Source organism: Alosa pseudoharengus, unplaced genomic scaffold (genome assembly GCF_046254945.1).
Source record: "Alosa pseudoharengus isolate Yale_2024_CS ecotype anadromous, Long Island Sound unplaced genomic scaffold, YU_APseudo_1.1 YU_APseudo_1.1_scf_2, whole genome shotgun sequence".
NCBI lineage: Eukaryota > Metazoa > Chordata > Actinopteri > Clupeiformes > Clupeidae > Alosa > Alosa pseudoharengus.
In genome coordinates, this window is record NW_027468663.1 from 38480868 (window position 1) to 38502288 (window position 21421).

The 21421-nt window shown below is 39.5% G+C and overlaps 1 long non-coding RNA gene across 1 annotated transcript; it reads right to left on the reverse strand.

Annotated features, from left to right (window-relative positions):
* Positions 1-13770: 13770 nt before the first annotated feature.
* On the reverse strand, positions 13771-16031 carry LOC143135275 (uncharacterized). The gene is made up of 5 exons (XR_012988880.1): positions 15928-16031; positions 14960-15098; positions 14647-14703; positions 14439-14524; positions 13771-14227 (listed from the first exon to the last, which is right to left on the reverse strand). It is a non-coding gene; the product is annotated as an uncharacterized LOC143135275 (long non-coding RNA).
* Between the last annotated feature and the right edge of the window lie 5390 nt (positions 16032-21421).

The window sequence follows — 21421 nt, forward strand, 5'->3', positions numbered from 1 at the left end:
GGCATGATAGATGAGACCTATGTTTATGAAGATATCCAATTCAAATTAATGTAGTATTGATTTTTTGTTTGTCACTTTTCAAAAGTACTTTTGTCCCTTATCTCAAGAATCAGTGCTGTACAAAATTACATTTCTGTACCAAATGGAAAGTTCTCATAACACATCACTAATGACAAGTATTGTTTATATAATGTTTAAGAGTTTGTATTATAAACTGTTGAAATAAAGTAGAAAATGGGAATATGAGGCAAGTTGTCCTTTGACTCATTTCGTAAAACTCAATTAGGAAATGTGCATCACTACAATAACAATAACCATCATAACCTGTTCATCTGTAGTTCTTTTAGGTGCTCGGGCCCGCCATTGCCTCTTGTGGCTATATTTATTATTCATTTATCTGAGGTGGCGGAACTGCGTTCCCCCCCCCCCCCCACACACACACACTTTAACCCCTGGTTTTCTGTAATGCTATTTTCCTCTTCTCCACCATCTCAACTGTATTTTGCTTTGTCTTCTTTGCCCTTTAGCCCTCTACATCTGCACGTATCTTCATGACCAAAGACTCTCTCACTCCAGGACTAATCAGAGGAATCAGGCTGTTGGGAGGTCTCTCATTCTTAGAGGTGCACTGTGATTTAAGGTTGACATTGGCAGCTCTCACATTCTCAAAGGTGCACAAGTGTAATTTAGTGTCCACATTGTAAAAGGACAGAGTGTGTTTGTCACAGTCCAGAAACACTCCCAGCCTTCTAAACATTGTTGCCACCTGCACTGGAGTTGGAGGGTCCGTGTGGGCTAAGAGTCCAGTTCCTTTCTCATACTGAAGAACCCAGAAGCCGTTCTTTGGGGTTAAAGGGACTCTGTGTGTTCGCTCTGCTGTGTCACTGCACACCCCCACATACCACGACTGCTTCTGTTTTGAGTCAATCTTAGCTTCAATATTTGTTCCTTCTTCCCAAATCTTCACCCCCCAACAGTGCTTTCCTGATCTGAATCTCTCCTTACACAGAACATGGGGAAACTTGTTCCCATGGCCCTGGGCTTTCAGAGGATCAGGACACATCACTTCTGTGTTTCTTCTTAAATCTCTCACCTCCAGAAAAGGAGGGACAGTGCTATTGTCCAGACTGATGTTCTTAACTGAAACAATTAACACAGTGAAAATAATATACACATACTGTATTCTCAATATATTTAAACTCAAATGGTCATACAGAGGAATTTACCTGCATGTGATTTCAATAAGTCCCATTCTGAAATGCAAAACCAACATTTACTTTTTGAATTTCAATTCATGTATTAACTAAACAGTTAAATAGTCAGATGATACCTGGTGTCAGAAGGATGGAATCATTCGTGTTTGTGTCCTTCTCTGCCCATTCTGGGTAGGAAAGAGATATTTGTAAAGATGTAATGTAATGTAATGCCGTAAACATTTGAAATAAACTTGGTGGGTATTTACCTGTCACTGCTGTGTTTGTTTCTTTGTCTGCAGTTTTCAGCTTCCCTTCCATTTTATCTTTTAAAATCAGAAGAGTGATGTTGCAGTGACAACTCAGTAATGTTTTGTTGAAGCAGACAAGTTATATCCATTGCACAATCGTTTAAGATTAAATACCTTTAAGTGGTAAAGACTCTTCTGCAAGGAAAATATCAAATTATTGGATAAACAGTTGGATTGTGACATGCACATAACTGCACATTCCAAATGTTGAGTAATAACAGCAACAAATACACAAACAAGAACAGAACAACATCAACAGTACCTGCAGCAGCACATGTGGGCCTCTCTCCATCTTCTCTCAAAACAGATGGAGAAACAAACACATTTATTTAGAATATATCGTAAGGGTTTCCTTGCCCCCAACCTGCCTTGTTTCACGTTTGCAGTGCTGTGTGTATTATTTGCTCATTGAGATTTATGTGTGAGAGACTGATGTGATTTAGGCATTATTTATGCCATGATTATTTACAGTGTTGGGAACGTTACTTTAAAAAAGTAATTAGTTATAGTTACTCACTACTTGTAGTTAGTAACTGAATTACTCTATGATAAGAGTAACTCGTTACTAGGGAAAGTAACTATTTGCGTTACTGTTATAAAAAAGTTGCTATATGTCAAAGAATTTGGATTTTTTGAGCAGTTTTGAAAAGCCAGTTGAAATTAGTAGAACAGACAGGTGTTTGTAGGCTACATAACTTTCTATATTATTAGATAGAGATAGATAGATACTTTATTGATCCCCAAGGGGAAATTGTACATCGACAGACCTACGGTTGACTTCAGCCTGTGTCATAGGTTTTTGTTGTGAGGCAGAAATATCTAGCTTTTGCTGCTTGGAGGACATTGCTCCGAGTCCTTCTTTGCTAGTGGATGGCGAGCTATCATCTCTGGTGGAGGGGGGCTATCGGTGTTTTTGGCGTGTGTGAGATGCCTCATTAAATTAGAGTTGCTTACAACGGATGTCGACAAAGTCTTCGCTCCTGGACATAATGTACACATTACATGCACGTTCTTGCCTTTGACCACAATGAATTTGAAGTAGTGCTTATATCTCCACCTTGAAAATGCCAACTTTTCATCGGATTGCTCCTGACCTCTGCTGTTTCATCGAATCTCTACTTTAGCTGTTGCGTGTGTGTGGCGCGTGTGCTGGCAAGTGTGTAAAAACACTGGCTCTGATTGGCTATCATGAAACATGACTCTGCCTTAGCCAATCCTAATCGCTTACGTCGTTATTAACCCACCTCCTCACTAGCTGTGAGCCAGGGGTGCGTTCGGATTACACAGTTTATTCAATCAATGCAAAGTAAGTAACGCACCGCATTTAACGTCCAGTAACGTTAACGGCGTTGTAACGTTGTAAAAAGTAATTAATTAGATTACTCCGTTATTGACAAATTAACGCCGTTAGTAACGCCGTTATACTTAAACGCCGTTACTCCCAACACTGATTATTTATGAGCGTGATTCTTGTGGTGTTGCTTTACTTTTTAAACGTTGTATGCATGATTGGGGGTGCTTGAACCGGTTTGAGTTTGTGGTAGTACAAGCCATATGTTTCTATATGAATTGTGAATATAATTTAAAAAAATATATTGTAACACTTTACTTGACAGTATCGACACGGTCATGACCAGGGCTTTGAACCAGATTTTTTTCCCAATTGGTTCGTTCCGAACAGAAACAGTATTTTAACATTTCCGGTTTTCGGTTCTACCCTAAAATGGACGTTCCTGAACCGGTTAGAACAAAACAATAAAGTTCCCGAACCGGTTAATAACGTTCCATGTCAGCTGCGGGACATACAAATAGGTAGGCTGATCATTAGGACTTTAAAATGATATTGCTAGTCTACATATCTCTCTATCTCGTCATCAAACATTAAAAAGCACTATAGGCTACATTATGTAAGAGGCATGACTGTAATTCTGATATGCCTACATTTTATTCATATGAATTAAGCAAATGTCTGCCAAGTTGTTTATTGCCAAACAATTGAACACATATCCATTATACTTCTTACATAGCTCAATTGGTGCAAATGACACAGGGCAGGCTACATAGCTGTCATTGAGAACTTCAATTGACCAAACCTGGTCAGGGCTCAATCAGTGCATTTGATTCTCTTATGTCATCAAACAATACAAAACCACAAAGCATTACAGAAGCACCCATCCAAAAGCCTATGCAACTCGCATAGCTAAATCTGTGCAAATAACTGAAATATGATAGGCTCCATAGCTGCTATTGTGAACATCAATTGGCCAAACCTGGCCAGGGCCCAATCAGTGAATTTTTGTCTATCTTATGTCATCAGACAATACAAAACCACAATGGTGTGTGCATAGCTGCCATTGTGAATATTACACTTATAAACAAATGGCCAAAACCTTGTCAGGGCCCAGAGGGAAATGACAAAAGATTCTGCCTGTAGCCTACAGCTGGCGGAAAGCTTCTCCATTACATTTCTCCCGATGAGTGAACGACCGGAAGCCAACCTCACCAAGTCACAGGCTATTGCACAGAAATCTTGTCAAAGAACGAAAAAAAATAACGGTATTAACCGGTTACCATTATTTTAGATAAACGGTTCTGTTCCGGAACATAAAAAAATGTAAAGTTTCTGGTTTTGTTTCTAGCAAAACATCAAAAGTTTCTGGTTTTCGTTTTCGTTCCGTGAACCGGTTCAAAGCCTTGGTCATGACACATGAAACCTAACCCTAACCCTAATCCTAACCTCTAACCCTAATCCTAACCCCAACCCTAACTCTAAACCTAACCCTAACCCTAAACCTAACCCTAACTTGTTATGACAAAAACTGAATGTCACTTAATAACAGAAGTGTTATATCATAAACGTTTATGACTTGTTTATAACACGTTAATGACAGTGTCATGTCACTCTTATGTCTACACTGTCAAGTAAAGTGTAACCGAATATAATCGCTTAGATACCTGTGTTACACACTATTAAACACTGAAATTGCTTAAGTGTACCTGGTGGTGTTGAAGTCACAGGATACTGGATTAAACCTGAAGGATTGAAGATATAATTAAGCAAAAGGGGACACTGGGGCATATATTTTTCACCTTCCCATAGATATGTGTGTCATTACACAGTATAATCACAACATAAAATAAGATCAATGCTTTACCTTTTCTGTACAGGATAAACATCCCAATCAGTAGTGTCAACAAGAGCAGCAGAGTGATAACGAAGGCAACAGTCCAACCACCTGACACAACAATAAGAACACTATTTATGGATACCATGTTGAACACATTTAATATGGTGTCATTCACTGATTCTAAATCCTTCAGCCAGCATCAAACTTTTCAGAAGTTAAGTGTTTAAAATTGGCCACGCTGCTAGCACGACTCTTACGGCTCCCACACACAGCTGCGATGCAGTGCTGGAGACGCATCCAGTCCACTTTACATGGGCTTATGTCATCCGTTGCCGAACTGAATTATGGGTCCGTTGCGTCGAAAAGTTCCACTTTTGCTGTACCGACGGACAACAACAGAAAGCACCAGCCAATCAAATTACGGTTATACTTCAAGTCATTTACATAGCTACCGTCGGGAACACCCACTGGCATGCGTTGATGGAACGCAACTGTGTGTGGGACGGTGCTGATCCAGTAGTACTACACCACATATGTGTGGTGTCCTGCTGCCTCCCCTCGTTCAGTCACGTTTAGTTTAAAATGTCAGTTTGCAGCTCATAGTCAGTTCATTTTAACTTGTCTTAAGTGTTATTCACAAATGGACCACCAAGTTAGGCATGCACTTAACAGTATACAACACATTAATAGCCTATACAAACTATGCAAGCCATTTCGAAATGTTGTTTTATTCAAACTACTCAATGCAATCTCAAATCCTCACCAAAAACAACAACAGTCAATATATTTCTCCAAATACTTTCTTTGTTTTATGGACTACTAGGTGGTCATGGAAGAGATCGTTAAAGGGGTGATAGAATGATGATATAGGGTATTTTGTGCTGGTCCTTAAGGTCTCTGAATAGGGTGTGTAACATTGGTTGGGCTGAAAATGGCATATGTGCTGTTCTATGCGCCCTAATGCAAGCCTGGTTAAAAGCCTTAGAATGAAACGAGAGGTTTTCTTCCTTTTATGGTATGCTCATGAATATTTAAATAACCTGCGTGCTGATTGGCTGGTTTACAACGAGCGAAGCTCTGGAGCAAAGACAAACATGGCCGACAGCACTCACTGAAACAGCCAAGGTGGAAATACTATGGAGACATAGGTGTTGAACAGCATATTTGAGCCTGAATCAGAGGAAGAATCTGAAATAGAGGAGCAACCAGTCGCCCATAGATTGGAAATGACTACTTCAGAGTGGTAAGTTTTGTCATTTACTTGAGTTTGCCACACGTAGCCCAGTTAGCTAGCTGTAATACTCGCAGTGTCGTAGACTAATGCTGCTTTCGAGATGTCATGTAAATCCGCCGCCCGAGTTGCTCTGACAAGCTAAACATTGTATTAGGTTCGTTTTTAGCATTGTAAGCAACAGAAGTTATTAATTTGCACACAAACAAATGTTTTACAACTTGTACTCTTGTGCAATTTTTGTCAAAATGTCCAGTTAGAAGCTAGCTGAAAAGTTCGTAGCCAGTCGTGGGCAGTTCAGGCTATGCTGTAGTGAAAGGAGTGCTGCTTGCAAGGAAAGTACTCGTTTTAGTCAGTAAGTATATTCTCCTGCTGAATAGGTCATCTGATTAGGAGTTACATACATTATTGTAGTGGTAATATATGATCTTACAACAGGACGTCCAGTTAGCTGGGCAGGAGCTCTGTGCAGTTCGTAGGCTATAACGTTATGGCTGAAGTGAAAGGAGTAGCCTACTGCTTGCGTCAATGAAAATATTACGTTTGTGTCAGTAGGTCTAATGTACTCGTGTAACTACTATCCTGCTGATTAAGTCATCTGATTATCAAGATTTTTACCTTCTTTCCATGTAGTAATGTATGATCTTACAACAGGACGTCCAGTTAGCTGGGCAGGAGCTCTGTGCAGTTTGTAGCCTATGGCTGAAGTGAAACGAGGTCAACGAAAATATTACTAGGCCAATTTGCGTCAATTCAAAAACACTTTTATTTTTATCATTTTATTTACATAGTACAATGGAGTAGAGTAGAATAATCCTATAAACATCACTGTTTAAAATACAGTAGGTACAGTCAGTAGGTCTAATGTAATCTTGTAACTATCCTGCTGACATGATTGAGATTATTACCTTCTTTCCATGTAGCCTAATATGTGATCTTACAACTCTGGTAACTAAAACTGGAGACATTTGCTACTTTGTGCTACCTGCTCATTCAAAATTACGAAATAACAGCAGGGAAATTATGTTTGTTTTTACAGGTTATTAAAAGAATGACCCAGGTTCCTGAGGAGCTGACCTGAATGACCATCATGGCCTCGATCCGTTGTGTCTCTATATTCTTTGCAAAATGCAATGAATATTTACAGAGCCGTTTGAGAATCAGAGGAATGGAAAGGTGAGGACAATCTGATACAAGTGTTAGCAGTTACAGTATATAAATAAAATATTTTTAACCAATACACATTCATTATCGGTTCAGCATATTGCAAAAACACAGTTTGATCAACACCACAAAATGATACACTTTTATTTTTTTTTCAACAATCGTCCAGTGATACTATGATGTAAAATATTATAAAATAAATAGTAAAAAAAAAAATTTGCTTTTCCACCCTGTGCTCATTGCAGGCAATGAAGTGACTTGGCCTACAGGTCTTTTGTGAGCAGGAGCTGGGGTTTCCTTAGAAGAAGCGTCCATGTCATGATCCCCCTCGTGTGTGGTGCTACGCGTATGGAGGGAGCTTCCGGATACTTCAGGGCAGTACGTTGGATTCAGACCCCTTTTCGACTGAACCGTGACACATGTTCAGCAACAGCATCCTCCATGGAAGGTCTGTCAAGCTGAGCACACAAGTCCTGGGGCACAGGAATCCGCTGGACGGCATCCCAATAAGGAAGAGGGTCTTTGATGATCTCGAAGAGGACAAGAAAGAGGACTTATATTGGATACTGTAATACAGTGCATTGTAGGCTGTATACTGTACAATAAACAAATTGTATGGCCCTGAACATTGTGCTTTGTTTACAGTACTGATGATGATTTCGACACCAGTAGCATCAGGTCTAAGACAGCCTGTTGTGTGTGAATTGATAAGTTCTTTTTAGTGCCTATACTGTTGCACATTTTGATTTGTTGTTTGTAATAAAAAATATATATTTTATTAAACTTACAAATTGTTTGGCAAGTCTGTACATAGTTTCTCCTTGGCTGTCTTCCGTTGTGGGGCATTCTCATTGAAGTGCATGGCTGCAAGATAAAACCTAAACCAAACAACAGAAATGTTGTAACACAAGTGAAAGTCACTTTTGCATGCACACACCAAGCTGTTAACTCACAGCAAAAGCATTTGCTTCTAAGCCCCGCAAGATGCCACACTTGGTGCATCTGTTTGGCATTCTGCGTTTGTCATGTTGCCGTTCTTGTAATGTTATAAAATAAGAACGTGCAAATAAATCCATTGTATCTAGACAACACGGTTTTCAACATATCGACTAGATATCATTTGAATTGATAACGTGAAGTTGTTTCCACTTCTGACGTCAAAAACGTATGTGTTATATGGGTATGGGTTATATTACAGCTAGCAAGCAAACTATCGTGTTACTCAGCTTCAATTAGCTATCTTGCTGAGAACATAACCTGTCAGAGATCTCGACATACATGCATAGTAAAATGTAGGTTAACATAGGTTTTATCCGAATGACACACATGAAAATTAAATAGCCTTGCCAATGAACTAAATCACACATTCTACTTGCTAGATACACGTTAGCATGGCTAATAACTGCTTAGCGACAAAATAATACTTACAGCATGCGGTTGTGATTACGGTCGGAACAGCCCCTCGTTTCAGTAACAGCAGCTTAACAAATCCTGCTTAACTGTCCAAGGTTTTGAAAACTGACTTCGGTGAAATGTGTTGCAAATTAATAACGGTGTGTCGAACTTTGCAGGGATCTTCTGGTAGAAAAACATTATCCATGCCCCTCGAACTTTTGAATCCTTGGGAAGACTATGGAAAGTCTCAGCTTTCTTTGTAGCCTAAGTTTCAGCCTGGAACACTGCATTTACGACCGTGGCTCATTTTCGATGTCCTTAAAGATGTCTGCTTTATAATTCCTGTGGAAGTAAACGAGCAGGCAGCTAAACTAGTGTTTGTCTCATCTTCGCTCTCCATTCACGTTCCTGGGCTCAGAGCACCAGTTGGTTGGTCTGTATGTAAATTTTGAGGCGTGACAAATGTACAGGCCAGAGCCAAATAAGGTACCACCTGCGAGTTTGCGTAAACTCGCAGCTTCGTTTGGATTCGCCCGTTTTATGGCGGGAGTTTCGAATTGTGAGATTTGCATAGGAAGGAGGTGTCGGTGGGGTTTTGAAGTTCTCTAGTCCATTTCACCCACTGAACTATCGCTATTCATCTATGACAAAGTAAACTCGGTTTTGCATTCTATGACCCCTTTAAGTGACTTTAACGCGCCCACAAAGCATTCCGGGAAGGCGGCGCTGCATTTGAAAAAATGTTGCGCGACAAAAAGCTGACCGATGCAAATTAATCCATTGAACGCGACGCGACTATCCAATGAAAGCACAAAGGTTGTAGGTCCTTTGTTCTACCACAACGGTGCCTGTGAAACTTTGGTTCCGCTTACAAGGCACATTAATGTTTTAAAGGGGTCATAGAATGCAAAACCGAGTTTACTTTGTCATAGATGAATAGCGATAGTTCAGTGGGTGAAATGGACATACAGAGAACTTCAAAACCCCACCGACACCTCCTTCCTATGCAAATCTCACAATTCGAAACTCCCGCCATAAAACGGGCGAATCCAAACGAAGCTGCGAGTTTACGCAAACTCGCAGGTGGTACCTTATTTGGCTCTGGCCTGTACATTTGTCACGCCTCAAAATTTACATACAGACCAACCAACTGGTGCTCTGAGCCCAGGAACGTGAATGGAGAGCGAAGATGAGACAAACACTAGTTTAGCTGCCTGCTCGTTTACTTCCACAGGAATTATAAAGCAGACATCTTTAAGGACATCGAAAATGAGCCACGGTCGTAAATGCAGTGTTCCAGGCTGAAACTTAGGCTACAAAGAAAGCTGAGACTTTCCATAGTCTTCCCAAGGATTCAAAAGTTCGAGGGGCATGGATAATGTTTTTCTACCAGAAGATCCCTGCAAAGTTCGACACACCGTTATTAATTTGCAACACATTTCACCGAAGTCAGTTTTCAAAACCTTGGACAGTTAAGCAGGATTTGTTAAGCTGCTGTTACTGAAACGAGGGGCTGTTCCGACCGTAATCACAACCGCATGCTGTAAGTATTATTTTGTCGCTAAGCAGTTATTAGCCATGCTAACGTGTATCTAGCAAGTAGAATGTGTGATTTAGTTCATTGGCAAGGCTATTTAATTTTCATGTGTGTCATTCGGATAAAACCTATGTTAACCTACATTTTACTATGCATGTATGTCGAGATCTCTGACAGGTTATGTTCTCAGCAAGATAGCTAATTGAAGCTGAGTAACACGATAGTTTGCTTGCTAGCTGTAATATAACCCATACCCATATAACACATACGTTTTTGACGTCAGAAGTGGAAACAACTTCACGTTATCAATTCAAATGATATCTAGTCGATATGTTGAAAACCGTGTTGTCTAGATACAATGGATTTATTTGCACGTTCTTATTTTATAACATTACAAGAACGGCAACATGACAAACGCAGAATGCCAAACAGATGCACCAAGTGTGGCATCTTGCGGGGCTTAGAAGCAAATGCTTTTGCTGTGAGTTAACAGCTTGGTGTGTGCATGCAAAAGTGACTTTCACTTGTGTTACAACATTTCTGTTGTTTGGTTTAGGTTTTATCTTGCAGCCATGCACTTCAATGAGAATGCCCCACAACGGAAGACAGCCAAGGAGAAACTATGTACAGACTTGCCAAACAATTTGTAAGTTTAATAAAATATATATTTTTTATTACAAACAACAAATCAAAATGTGCAACAGTATAGGCACTAAAAAGAACTTATCAATTCACACACAACAGGCTGTCTTAGACCTGATGCTACTGGTGTCGAAATCATCATCAGTACTGTAAACAAAGCACAATGTTCAGGGCCATACAATTTGTTTATTGTACAGTATACAGCCTACAATGCACTGTATTACAGTATCCAATATAAGTCCTCTTTCTTGTCCTCTTCGAGATCATCAAAGACCCTCTTCCTTATTGGGATGCCGTCCAGCGGATTCCTGTGCCCCAGGACTTGTGTGCTCAGCTTGACAGACCTTCCATGGAGGATGCTGTTGCTGAACATGTGTCACGGTTCAGTCGAAAAGGGGTCTGAATCCAACGTACTGCCCTGAAGTATCCGGAAGCTCCCTCCATACGCGTAGCACCACACACGAGGGGGATCATGACATGGACGCTTCTTCTAAGGAAACCCCAGCTCCTGCTCACAAAAGACCTGTAGGCCAAGTCACTTCATTGCCTGCAATGAGCACAGGGTGGAAAAGCAAATTTTTTTTTTTACTATTTATTTTATAATATTTTACATCATAGTATCACTGGACGATTGTTGAAAAAAAAATAAAAGTGTATCATTTTGTGGTGTTGATCAAACTGTGTTTTTGCAATATGCTGAACCGATAATGAATGTGTATTGGTTAAAAATATTTTATTTATATACTGTAACTGCTAACACTTGTATCAGATTGTCCTCACCTTTCCATTCCTCTGATTCTCAAACGGCTCTGTAAATATTCATTGCATTTTGCAAAGAATATAGAGACACAACGGATCGAGGCCATGATGGTCATTCAGGTCAGCTCCTCAGGAACCTGGGTCATTCTTTTAATAACCTGTAAAAACAAACATAATTTCCCTGCTGTTATTTCGTAATTTTGAATGAGCAGGTAGCACAAAGTAGCAAATGTCTCCAGTTTTAGTTACCAGAGTTGTAAGATCACATATTAGGCTACATGGAAAGAAGGTAATAATCTCAATCATGTCAGCAGGATAGTTACAAGATTACATTAGACCTACTGACTGTACCTACTGTATTTTAAACAGTGATGTTTATAGGATTATTCTACTCTACTCCATTGTACTATGTAAATAAAATGATAAAAATAAAAGTGTTTTTGAATTGACGCAAATTGGCCTAGTAATATTTTCGTTGACCTCGTTTCACTTCAGCCATAGGCTACAAACTGCACAGAGCTCCTGCCCAGCTAACTGGACGTCCTGTTGTAAGATCATACATTACTACATGGAAAGAAGGTAAAAATCTTGATAATCAGATGACTTAATCAGCAGGATAGTAGTTACACGAGTACATTAGACCTACTGACACAAACGTAATATTTTCATTGACGCAAGCAGTAGGCTACTCCTTTCACTTCAGCCATAACGTTATAGCCTACGAACTGCACAGAGCTCCTGCCCAGCTAACTGGACGTCCTGTTGTAAGATCATATATTACCACTACAATAATGTATGTAACTCCTAATCAGATGACCTATTCAGCAGGAGAATATACTTACTGACTAAAACGAGTACTTTCCTTGCAAGCAGCACTCCTTTCACTACAGCATAGCCTGAACTGCCCACGACTGGCTACGAACTTTTCAGCTAGCTTCTAACTGGACATTTTGACAAAAATTGCACAAGAGTACAAGTTGTAAAACATTTGTTTGTGTGCAAATTAATAACTTCTGTTGCTTACAATGCTAAAAACGAACCTAATACAATGTTTAGCTTGTCAGAGCAACTCGGGCGGCGGATTTACATGACATCTCGAAAGCAGCATTAGTCTACGACACTGCGAGTATTACAGCTAGCTAACTGGGCTACGTGTGGCAAACTCAAGTAAATGACAAAACTTACCACTCTGAAGTAGTCATTTCCAATCTATGGGCGACTGGTTGCTCCTCTATTTCAGATTCTTCCTCTGATTCAGGCTCAAATATGCTGTTCAACACCTATGTCTCCATAGTATTTCCACCTTGGCTGTTTCAGTGAGTGCTGTCGGCCATGTTTGTCTTTGCTCCAGAGCTTCGCTCGTTGTAAACCAGCCAATCAGCACGCAGGTTATTTAAATATTCATGAGCATACCATAAAAGGAAGAAAACCTCTCGTTTCATTCTAAGGCTTTTAACCAGGCTTGCATTAGGGCGCATAGAACAGCACATATGCCATTTTCAGGGTGTTACACACCCTATTCAGAGACCTTAAGGACCAGCACAAAATACCCTATATCATCATTCTATCACCCCTTTAACGTCACCCATAGGAATAGAGTGGAATGCGACACGACAAAAGGACGTGTAGTACTAGTGGATCACCACCGGGAGCCGTCTCCCACACACAGTTGCGGTCCGTCAACGAATGCCAGTTCGGCAACGGATGACCTAAGCCCATGTAAAGTGGACGGGATGCGTCTCTAGCACTGCACCGCACCAGAGCCCGTCTAGAGCCTGGCCACTCTCTAAGTCCCATTGTACTGAATTTTGGTTGCAGTTCCACCAGAGTTCCACTGGGGGCGATCACCATGAGTGCAAAATGAATGGGAGTCTATGGAGCTAGATGGCTAAATGTGTCTCTTTCACCTGATTGTTGAGAAATCTCAGATTTGATTGTAGTTTTTACAAGTTCAACATGGGTTATAGGTCGAAAGATGAGTTAACGAGTTAACAAGTACTTATGTCCTTTCGGTTTCTTACAGATTGGGGTCGTTGTTGCCCACACTGTAAAAAATAATATGCCCTTTTAACTTAAAAAGGTTTGTTACCTCGCTGCCTTACGTTTTTGAGTTAACTTGACATAACGTTTTTGAGTTAACTTGACATAAAATTAAATTTGATTTAACTTATCTTTCTTAGTTAAGTCAACTGAAAATTTTACATAGACTCTTGTTGTGTCAAAAAAGCCATGTAAGTTAACTTGATTAATTTACATGTTGTTTCAAAATAGAATCATTAGTTGAAATAAATTTGTTCAGACATGTATTTTCCTTGTTAGTTTTATTAACTTTTAAAAACTTTTATACTTATTTTTTTCAAAGAGAGGATGCACATCATAATATCGAAGAAAAAAACAAAAACGAACTAAAAATACACAGGTGGATGTACAGCACATCAAATTTGGGGGGGAAACCCATTATGCTACATTAGAAAAAATAATCTGAAAACACACATAAAAACAAATCAAAACTGAGGACCAAGTCCAAGTTCTACGGAAGGTTGTTGTACTACTCTTTACCAAGCAGCCTGTTTTGGAGAAAGCAGCTGCAATGTTCATGTGAAGAGGAGCTCCTTCCAATGTTCAAGAACAGCTTTTGTACTTCAAACGTGAATTTTAGATGCTTCGGGTAGTCCATATTGAGACCCATCAGTCCAAAGAGTTCAAAGGCCTTTGGAATATTGGAAATGTCCATGACGATAAACTGTTCCTCCAAAACAAGACATATGTGATTGATTTTGTAGAACTACGCATTTGCTGCAGTCCTCATACACGATCAGGATCCCCACACTGGTTTCTTTTAAGACATCTTCAACTGGACCAGTTGGCTGAAAAACAAATCACCAGAAAGGTGAATATTTAACTCATTACCAGGGACATGCTTTTATTCTATTACAGTTTAGAACAGTTAAAATAATCTGCTTAGTTCAAATACAATGTTACATGCTTTATAAAATGATGAGTTTCCATCTGTAGAGCATGTCCTTGTATTTCAAATTGTACTTCCAAATCACATTTAAAGTCATTTGCTAAACCTACCTCACAGGTCTTTAGAATGCTGGAAGTATCTTGACGAAGAAAGTGGGGCATGCCAAGCAGGTTGTTCGCTTATTCTGGTTGGAATCCTGAAATGCAAAAGGAAACACACAAACGCAAACACAATGTTAAACAAAAACAAAATAGAAAAAACTCTGAGCTCATTAATATTCACATCATAGAATGCAGGAGTCATATGTTCAATACTTACATGAGCATCAAGCTATCTAAGAATGTCTTGGAGCTTGTGATGGCAGGGTCCCTTTTTCTGAAAAGGACAAGAAACATGGGCAGATATTCATCAAGTTCACTGAGGAAGGTTCTCAAGAGATCAGCAGACATCAGACAGTTGAATTCCGTGAGGATGCAGTGAATGCAGAATATGACAACAAAAAAGAAAAGATAAAAGACATTAAATCAATATTTTTGTGTTCATTCTACAGGCAATTCTGTTAATACCTGGTGACACTATAAAATAAAAAAAAGTCAATTGTGTGTAGAAATGTCCGTTGAGGTCAACTTGCCTTCTGAAGGTGATAAAACAAGCAGAGCAAGGGGCAAAAGTGGCTGTGCTGTCCGTGCTTCAGAGTATATCTTCTGATGACCCTCTGATTCCGCGTTGAAAATGGGCTCAGTTTACAGGTCCACTTCATTAACACTCTTCTGTAACAGAGATAAATTACAAGCATCTGAGATTTTAATGCACAAAAATGTGTTTGTAAAAGCATTAGGCCTATTGAGATATCTGTTAAACATTGATACTACATGGCCTACATTATAATACACAATATTATTCAGATTTGAATGAGGACTTTCTATGAACACTGTAAAAATGCTTAGGTAACTTTTATCACCTATACTAAACATAGTGAGAATGAAGTCATGCTTAATAAAGATATGCTTAATGGGTTCATAATAATATTCTACATTTATGTCCACTGTGCTAAATAGCATCGGAGATGGTTGATATAGGATGTAGGCTACTAAAGGATCTTTGATATTGACTCATTTCTTGCCACACACTCTCAGTGCTGTTTTTAAAGTAAACTTTTGGCTCAAACTGTGAAAACAAACATATCACCCTTACTAATCTGAATTAAGGTTAAATTGTCATTAGTCCTTGTGAAGGGAGAACATGCTCATGGACAAGAGAAGCTTCCGTTAGTTAGCAGGCTAGTTCGTACCCATCTAAGTGAATGTATGCAAATAGATAACCACCAACCAACTTGGCTTGCCTTAAACAAACAAACAAAAACATCTCCTTAGCTATTTTAAATACACAAGGGGAAATAACCATAAGGAATAGAGAAAAGACTTGTTTTCTTCAAGTGGCTTGGTACATTACAGCATTATGATAGCTAGCTTTTACTGGTACTAGCGAGATATGTGGTTAAGCGAAAACATCTACGAAATGCAAGTGTTTCATCCAATTATATGGAAATAGTTCTACTCATTCAATTCATTGAGTGGTTGTGTACTAAAGTTTACTCACCAAAAACACTGAATATTGACGGATTACGTCGGATGAAAGTTGAGACGATTCCTCCATGTGCTTTTCTTCCAACAGGGCAAAGTGATGTAAACAGGTCTGGCCAGAGGTGGCAGTAAGTGAAGACAACAAAGTGCTTGTTCATTGAACTTAGAACAAAGTTGAATCAGTGAAAACTTAGTATTTCTTTTTGACTCGACAATTTTCACAGAGTTATATTAACTAAACAAATTAAGTTAAAGCAACAAAACCACAGTATTATTTTTTACAGTGCATAACACGCTAGCATTGTGCTAATTAATGACATCATTGACACTTTTGAAAGGCTTTTTGGAACATTTAGGGACTGTTCGTTATTTATAAACGGGGCCACCGGAGGAAAATAGGGGAGGGTCATGTCTTTTTATTCTTTGTTGAGGGGAGGGTCACCTAACTTTTTTTGGTGAGGGGGGGGTCATCTTTTGTATTAATGAAAACAGCAAAAAATCAAAGTGGCTTGTTTGATTGTTCTGTTGCCATATAACGTTCTCTTTCATTCCATAGCTCTGTCAACATTGAACAATGAAAATAAGGGAGATTTCCCGGGTTTCTCACGCAAAATACGGAAAATGTCAACATTCGTCCCCATTAACGTTGGAAGGGTTGGAGCAACAAAGTAGCCTACTTTATTCACGCCTAACAGCCTATATCCATTTGGTCAACTTTATCCAGCTCTAAAAAAGCTAAATTTAACTTTGGTTTACTTGTAGTTTACCGTATAGCCTAACTTTAAACCGTGTGCATGCTTAACATAAAGCATACTTGTGCTTCATTTATCCACACATCCAGCTCATAACGTTTTGACAAGCATTTCTACCAATTGACCTTGTTCCTGCCCATCTCTAGCTTTGCTGTCTCCATCCTTTCTGTTTTTGTTGTTTGCAAAAAAATATATAGTATTTATTGGTAACCAGCAACAAGTGCAATTTGTTAATCGCTGTCATTCTCTCTCCTGCCAATAAAAATGTGTTACGTTCCAAGTAGCAGTGCGTAATTCTGCTTCAAAGTTGAACAAATACATTTGGTCATATAAATAGCCAGTTTATGGTCTATAGTGTATAGAGTTGGTAAGTTATGGTAGGCCATCTTGGAGTGAATATACAGGGGGAATTCTTTGTCTACTCGTGGCTGCAGCCTGGCAGGTGCGCACGTAGACATAGCCTACGGCCGAACACTGCAAGCGCCAATGAATCGTGCTCTCACAACAACCACGTCGTTAATTTAAATAGGCCTAGGTTAACATCACTCTGAGTTCGCATTCAAGCAAGCAAAACGATTATTTGAATACTGTACATCTGTTTCACTGGAAGGGCAAGGGGTAACAACAGGACAACACAGAGACAGGCAAGAATGCAGGACTAATGTTATGAGAGTATTACAGTAATAGATATTCTACGGGAAAATATTAAAACGGCAAGACAGCGGGGAAAAGTTAAAATGATAAACCCAGAGAAAGTTGGCATGTTAGGTATTTTTCGGTAGGGCCTACCTGTGATTATTTGTGAAATTGTGCAAACGGCCTTTTCAAGTCATTTGAGAAGGAAGGAGTGTAGCAAGCTCCCAAATTGACGCTTGTCTAAGAAATTGAGTTTTGGATAATGTTCAGCTTCGGCAGCTTTACAATGACTGAGGAAGCCTAGAGACGAGTCCATAGCAACAAGTTCATGTGTTGAATTTGTTATTAACCAGTGTGCTTTGTTGAATGGTCTCAATGTTTTATTGTTTTATTTCATGTGAATACTTACTAGAGGAGTAACTTATTTAGGCTAATGCAGTTGCAGGAAGTGTGCATTTAGTTTCCATGCTTATTGTGTTTCCACAACAATGTTAGTGCGTAAATCTACTGAAATAGCCACCATCTTGGTGAAGTGTGATGTGTGAAGTGTGAAGTGAAGATCAGAAAGCAGAAGTTGATTGTATAACGGTAGCCTAAGTCAATGTGTTTTCATAGCGCATAAGAGCGTGGGCGGAAGGTATCGACAATTGGCTGGGGAGGGTCATGTCTTTTTTGAAAATGCTGCTGGAGGGTCTTTGAAAAATTTCTTGCAGGCAGGGGAGGGTCATGCAACTTTTGATTGAAGCGCTCAAAATCCCTCCGGTGGCCCCGTTTATAAATAACGAACAGTCCCTTAAGTGACTTTAAAAAATATACTACTCAACAGTGTGTATTTTCTTTGCCTCCCCTTTCGAATGCAACATTCAAATTACTAGACAAGAAAACCAAGAAAAGTGGATTTTAATGGATACAGCTCCACTCATTCTGCACTCGTGGACGAGCGCCCTCACGTGGGAACCATAGAAGGAACTGCAACCAGTTCAGAAACTGGAAGTTTTTCGAGAGTGGAAGTTCTCCCCTTATTAGACATTCTCTGACCGCACGCAGCTTAAGGAGTTAGAGGGAGAGCAGCTTCACAGAAGATAACTTCTGACGGCAAATTTGAGGAAAGGTTGGTAAACCACCCTTCTTACCTAATTTGAGGGTGCTGATTCTGAATATTTTGTTTACCAAGCTCAATTCTGAGTTCTAAGCCGCATAATCAGCATTTTAACATAAAATAGCGATTATTTTTGCTTATTTTTCCCTAAATTGGGTTGATTTCAAAAGTAATCACTAAAACCAAATAAAAGTGTTCTCTAAATACATGTTTGAGCATTAAAGAAGCCATACTATAGTTTATTAACATATTTAATGGGAACATGATTACAGTTAATAAACTCGGAAATTCTAATCAAAACACAACCATATTTTTATTGCTAACATAGTGAGTCACTCGTGGTGTTTAATGCATTTCATCACAATAACAAATTGCACAGATAACCTTCAACTCAGAATATATCCTACAGTACATATGAAGATATGTACTGTAGGATATATTAGATAGCGGGAATAAGCCTAATTCAGAACTGCATCTACCGTCAGCAACAACCGTCAAGTAAAAAAACATTTTACTTCTAGTAACACTGGATTTGGTATGTGTGCTTGCCCCTATACTAGAGCTTGATAATGTGCTCTTCTAATATGCCATTGAGCAGCATCACTTGTTGGTGGTAGAGCCCTATCTTTAGGCCATCTGATTAGGCCATCTGATGTAGTCTACCCTAGGCCTTCCTGTTTTTATGGGATTTCTTTGACAGTTGCAAAGAGAAAAAAGTGAAGATGGTCTTCTTTGCTCCAGTGTAATTTAATAAGTATGTTTCAACCACTCTTTGGGTCTTAATCAGATAGGCCTACACCATTATTGCATTACATTTGGCTGACGCATTTTTTAACCAAAGCGACTAACAACATGGTAACAGTTCATTTTTAAAACAATTCTCTCAACAATTTTAGGACAATTTAAAAACGGTAGAGTACAGTAAGAATAAGTGCATCAGTGAGTGCTGTTTTTAAACAGTTGAGTGTCCGTTCAAGACGGATGGTAAGTGCTGGGATCAGCAAGACTTGTTGTAAGTGGTGCTATGAGAGGATATGTCCTCTAAAGAGCTGGGTCTTCAGGAGTTTTTTGAAAATGGAGAGGGATTCCACATTGCTAGACACATTCCACATTGCTAGACAGCACTTGAGTGAGGATGACTTATTTCCACTTCACAAATAACCATCGCTATCTGCAATAGCTACAGTACAGGGACATTAATCAGTTCATAGTTGAGGATTTGTCCTAGGTCCACTTCCCTTTCAGCATCATATGCAGTAATGATGCACTGGAGAATGTTTCTTTTTGTTGCACTATAAAGGATATCTTGTCTAAATTTTATTTTTATTTTCAAATAATGCAATAGCACTCTTCAGCAACCCTCAAACATGCACACTCTTCCATTTTTTTGCATGGCTGGGATTTGAATGATAGGAAAGAGCACCAGTGAGATGTTTTAACTAGGCAAGCACAGTCGCCTTTACAGTAAAAAAAAATACAGTGTAAATCCTCTGGAAAGACTGACAACTGTTCATAATAGTTAGTGACAAAGTACTTTCTACAGAAAAATGAGCAGTCACCTACAGTACTATTCGATCAGTTTATTATCAATGAATCTATTTTGCTTCTAAACGTCATACTGAATTTTAGCTATTATTTCAATTTATATTTTAATTTTAGCTTATTTTCATTTGCTACTTGCTGTAATTCCTGTCCTGTCCCACAACATATCTATTACATAAAGAGTATATTAAATGTAGCCTATATAGTATGCGGCATGTCATTGGGGTTATCAAGTGGGCACCCTCATTCACCGATGTTTCGTTAAGTTAGGCCCACGACACCTCATGAAGGCTTAACAGTGAAACCAGCATCCTGGAGACACTCCCCTCCATGCTACCACCATATTACCACATTGAAATATCCAATACTCAAAATACTCTTAACCAGCCCAGGCATGGTCTAAGTTGGCTAGGTCGGTCCGTCCCGTTGATGTGGACTGAACCATAAACCATAAAGAACCTTAGCCAAGTACCATCACCCTAGGCACAGCCCATCACAAACACAAAACAAATTAGCCAGTTAGCTTAGCCCATTATCTTAGGCCCCATCCCAAACACAAAACAAATTAGCCAGCAGTTAGCAGTTAGCTTACGCCCCATGCTGCCCCATATTACCACAACAAGCATCCAAATACCCTTAACCAACCTAGGCATGGTTTAAGTTGGCTAGGTCGGTCCGTCCCGTTGATGTGGACTGAACCATAAACCATAAAGAACCTTAGCCAAGTACCATCAACCTAGGCACAGTCCATCACAAACACAAAACAAATGAGCCAGTTAGCTTACCTTAGCTTGCGCCCCAGGAAGGGTAACTTCTCCTTACCCACCACCAAAACAAATGAGCCAGTTAGCTTACCTTAGCTTGCGCCCCAGGAAGGGTAACTTCTCCTTACCCACGACCAAAACAAATGAGCCAGTTAGCTTACCTTAGCTTGCGCCCCAGGAAGGGTAACTTCTCCTTACCCACAACCATTCGCTTGCCCGTTCTGCTGCTAAGGACATGTTACTAACCACCTGCCTTAGACTTCGACCACAAATGCCCAATTCAGACAGCAAGCCAATAGCAGATCTGGCCACAAACAGATCAAACCGGACATAATATTAACAGCTGATTTGAGATAGGACGAAGGCTTGGTTTATTTCAAGTGTTTGATGACAAAGAAGATAAACACAATTTTGTGGAGTGATTATTGATTGTATGAAATTTGCAACTGCTTATCCTTCCTAGTGATGTCAGTGAAGTCACACTATGTTACTCATTTGTTCTCTTCTTTAGCTGAAGTTCCCAGAGTAGCCCATCTTTACATACTCAAAGTGGTGACATTCTGAAACTGTTGTTAAATTCTTAATAGCCATTTATTTGCATGGCTAGCCCGATGCCCGAGGCACCCCCATTGAAAACCTGTTGGTAGCATCGGCTCACTAGTGCCAGATTTTGGAGTGCAGGAGACAAGCCGAGATGAGCTATGAGACAAAAGTTCA